Raw genomic sequence first — 4,596 nt, 5'->3', positions numbered from 1 at the left:
TATCTTCACTTGTATCATTCTCTCTTCTAAAAAATTCTTTATCCACTTATACATCCTTCCATTCACACCTAATTTGCGTAGACGAATGAGGAACCCCTGCACCCACAGCATATCCTATGCTTTTTCAATGTCGAAGAAAACTGCAACCACAGTTTCTTTGTTTACTTGTGCTTTCCTTATTTCATGTTCCAAGGCGACTACAGGGTCCGTTGTATTTCTCCCTCTTCTAAAACCGCTCTGATAATTCGCTAAAAAACCCTTCTTCTCCATGTAATACATTAAAGCGATACTAAGGAACTTTTCAACCTTAATAAAACATTTTAATATCTTTTGTGATGATACATCGGCTTACAACTAGTTGAATGGCCCCTCTTTCACGGGCTGAGGACGTCAGTATTGTTTTTACCTTTACTAAGAAACTGTGAGGAGGGTGGTAGGAACACTGCACGCTAAAAAACTACAAAATGTGCGGACTGCTTTACGGCATGCGTCACTTCCCCTGTCGTTATAAGGACAGAACTCCAGTGTGGGATTTTGCAAACATGGCGGAAGGTGGACAACAGAGAAAGAAGCCAAAAGTTTTGTCTGAGGAGGCAAAAAAAAAAGAAAAAGAGAGGCTACTCGGATAAAAGCACAGTCCAGGATCAACATTGGCCCGGCTTTCACTCGCTGGCGTGAGATGAAAGATCAGGAGGGATTTCCGACCGACGCTGCCTTGGCTCTGTTCCTGCTGGACTAGTAAGTAGCTTTCGATGCTCAAATCAAATGCTAATGCTAGCGATCGGAAAATTGCGTGGTAGCAGTAATTAGCCATCAGCTTGATATTTCACAGTTACACACCGACACGAACAGCCACACAGCAAACTACAAACTACTGCGATGCTTTCACTCGGTGATGTGTGCCAGCGAGCAGAGCTGCCTGCATGTTTCTATGACGTCAGTGTGCTCACAGTGATGCTACTACAAGCTGTAGCAAACAGACAGACGCAGGCGAAAACTTTACATCCTTGGCGGAGGTAAAAACAATGCGATGACTGCAAAATGCAAATATAAAGTTCCTGCTGTGGAAAGATCAGCCATACAGAACCATTGTAGTATTATCGTGTCATTTTGTATGTACGTGATAGTAGCTTCTGATGATTCTTATGCAATAATTTCAGAGAAAAACTGAATTCTGGTCGTCTTTTTGTTTAGTTGACAAACGGTGATCGCAAAACAAGACAAACCGTGTTGTTTGCTCTAAATAATCAGTAAAACAAAACACCTGTGCATTGAGGTATGACTTTTCAAAGTCCTGTTCATCAATAGCACCTTGCGCTGTCGGTAAAATTACAGGGATTGTTGCATGTTTGCAATTCTACATGTAACGTTTATTTAGTCAGTCCTGAAGGCCACTTATGTAGCTCACTTCAGCAGCACCAAGCGCCTAACTTTGAAGATTACAATCTCAGTTAGCCAGTAAACATGACATATTCAGGTCAGAATGAAAACAAGATATTGTTTTGTTGTTGTTATGTTTGCCTATTGGACATTGTGTTGTGTAAGGTATACAATGTTGTTCCCTAATTATTGTTATATTTGATGTTGTATTCCTACTTATTGTTATTCTTATCTTATAATTCTCTACTGTGACATAAAAGATGTTTTTTTGATGATTGTTATGTAGTGCTTTTATTTCCTGTGTGTATATTTTTGTGTTTCTCTTGTATCTCTCGATCTATTCTCTTGATCTATATCAGTTTCATACTTCTTATTTCTCTACAGCTATCAAAAGGAGCAAGTAACTTCTACTCCCCACAAGCAACACCTCCAACCACTGCAGCGTATAGTTTCCAGCATAACAGAAGAGGTCGGACCATGATAGGTACTTTTCCCAGGGCCTGCATTTGTTTGTTTTGGGCAGAGTTTAGTATTTTTCAAATGTTTTCTGTTTTGACTCAGGGGAGAACTGATAGAGGGTGTCCAAATCCTGGAAGAAGGCACTGGGGCAGAAGAAGCTGGTGTATTAGAGGCCAGGTGAGTTTCTGTAAATGGGTTGATGGTGTGAGCCCTTGGTCATCTGTCTGGGAACACTTGCCTACTGTTTCACAACACTGGCATAATGAGTTGCGTCATTCACCAAAGGTCCCATGCTGTTTGCTCATGGGCTCAGGCACATTGCACAGGACTCACATGGAACAGTATGCTGAGTGGTGCAGGACAGAAGGGGAGGGACTTCTGTCACAAACAGTGCATCACAGCTCAGACGGGTACGAGTGTTACTGCATTATTACTTTTGTTTACTGACGTGACTTCTGCGTGTTCATACCTTGCAGAAAAACAGCAGCATTTCTATGGTGGCTTTCTAACAACAGCACATCCTTGTTTCAGGCTGGTGCAGCCAGAGACCAGTCTGAAATCTTGCCTTGGATTAAAGACATTGTGAACCATTTCTGGTACTGTGCCAAGCAGGCATCCACTGTCGAGCAGTTCAAGGTATGTCTGTAGGAAGTAAAGTTGTGAGGTAAACTAAAACATGCTTTCATTGTGAAGAGAAGGCAAGTGAGATCACACAAGTTCACACATGATTCTTAATGCTGTAGATGAAATGGCATGCTGTAATTCATCACATTCGGAACCAGCACACATGGGCCACTGGATCTTGTGAGCATGAGCCACTGGGTGAAGATATACAGGAAAAACCATGGATAAAACAAGGTAATTGTAATGTATTTTCAAGGGGTGTTTTTGTTGCTTTACTTGGAATTTTATCCATCTCACAACGAGATGTGTGGTTACAGGTTCAGCAGCTCACCAGGCTCTTGTAGCCATCGTCCTGGAGAAGAGATGGTTGAAGAATGTTGTGAAGTTCATCAACTTCAGGTATGCACTTTTCCTTTTATCAACACAACCGTCTGTGTTTGACTAAAAACACGATTAAAATGGCAAAGTTGGTGTTTTTTGCTGTTATATCAAATGTCGATATCTATGTAATAATTGGTACTTTGGTCTGTGTACAATGATTTGTATATGTTTCTTGTCATACTATACAGGACAACATCCGATCTGGAAAGCTTCCAGAATCACATACTCATGTACGCAGGAAAGCGGTTCTCCTATACTCCAGCAGTGTATCGGACGCGGACTCTGCTTGCTGCGATAGACTACAACTGTGACAATGGCCGCGCCCCGGCACGAAACAAAGATGGACACAAGATGTAAGCTGTTAGCGTATCTAAGGACAACTCCAGAATGGAATATCATAGTGTTTGCCTGATACTGTAGTTGTGAAATACGTGTGTTCTAGTATTTGTGCTTCCTTTCAGTTACAGACGATGCTACAATAAGAAGTCCAAATCCTGGAGTGTCTGCACAGTGAAGGAAAAGGAGTACTCCTACATTCAAGACCTGCAGAGAGGCATTCTTCGGAAGAGGCTTGAAAGTGGAGGTGGCCTTCCCAAGACACAGACCCTGAGGCCAGATGACCCCCGGAATTTTGGGGTTCTGGCTTCAACACAGCCGCCACCAACAGCTGAGCTTGTGAGGACGCACGTGAAATATGGTGAAGGTGTTCCCCAAAGTGAACACTGACGATCCTTCCTTGTCTGCTTTCATAAATGCACATCAATACAACATATCACTCTGACAGGCTGACTACAGACACATAGTGACAGCTTTACTGGACCCCCACCCACACTGCTGCTACTGTACTTCTTGTAATTGTTCTCAGTAACTTCTAACATTGTCACACAGATTATTCATTCATTCATTCATTCATTCATTCATTTTCTGCCGCTGCTCCCTTTCGGGGTCGCGGGTGGCTGGAGCCGATCCCAGCTGCTGTGGGCGAAGGCGGGGTACACCCTGGACAGGTCGCCAGTCTGTCGCAGGGCTGACATGTAGAGACAGACAACCATTTACTCACGCATTCATACCTAGGGGCAATTTAGGGTGACCAATTAACCTACCATGCATGTTTTTGGACCGTGGGAGGAAGCCGGAGTACCCGGAGGGAACCCACGCACACACGGGGAGAACATGCAAACTCCACACAGAAAGGCCCCGAGCCCCGGCCGGTATTTGAACCCAGGACCTTCTTGCTGTGAGGCAACAGCGCTAACAGATTATTACTCACAGATTATTCAGTATTTTTTTATTTATACTGTCATAGTTTGTTCAATCAAAACATACACATATCCTGCCATTGTAAAAATGCACATTACATTCACGCTAAGAGTGTGCATGTGCCTGTTTTTCCTTTTTTCTCTAGGTCCTGTTTTATTACTTACTCACTTTACTGTGAAGGAACAAGTGCCAAAGACAAAGTACTTGAAATTTGAAAACAGTGAAAGATGGTGTATAAATAAACGTTTGTCTTGTTTTGCACAGATGTATTTATTTTGAAACACACACACAACAAGTGGACAGTGTAAAGGCAAATTCTGTACAAAAAAAACTATAAAAACTTATTACGCTACATAGTCTGCGGACCAGGAATCCGGTGTACTGCCCCCTTGGGTCTGGAAAACTCTCTCCAGGTCAGTGTTCATCTCGTTACAGTTTGCGCAGGAGCACCGATGTAGATCACCTCCACCTGGGACTCTCTGACGATTAGGG

The 4,596-nt window shown here is 42.9% G+C and overlaps 1 long non-coding RNA gene across 3 annotated transcripts; it reads left to right on the top strand.

Moving 5' to 3' along the window:
* The first annotated feature begins 466 nt into the window (after window positions 1–466).
* Window positions 467–3,845, top strand: LOC115403765 (uncharacterized). Of its 3 annotated transcripts, none has more exons than XR_003933238.1 (9): window positions 467–738; window positions 1,765–1,849; window positions 1,942–2,016; window positions 2,125–2,249; window positions 2,371–2,475; window positions 2,583–2,697; window positions 2,781–2,862; window positions 3,033–3,197; window positions 3,306–3,845. It is a non-coding gene; the product is annotated as an uncharacterized LOC115403765 (long non-coding RNA). The 3 variants fall into 3 exon arrangements; XR_003933237.1 differs by having other exon boundaries at window positions 468–738; window positions 1,765–1,864; window positions 2,153–2,249; XR_003933236.1 differs by having other exon boundaries at window positions 469–738; window positions 1,765–1,864.
* Window positions 3,846–4,596: the final 751 nt, after the last annotated feature.

The sequence above is a fragment of the Salarias fasciatus genome, chromosome 16 (assembly GCF_902148845.1).
Source record: "Salarias fasciatus chromosome 16, fSalaFa1.1, whole genome shotgun sequence".
NCBI classification, from domain to species: domain Eukaryota; kingdom Metazoa; phylum Chordata; class Actinopteri; order Blenniiformes; family Blenniidae; genus Salarias; species Salarias fasciatus.
Note: the sequence above shows the minus strand (reverse complement) of the source record. Positions and strands in the feature narration are given on the sequence as shown.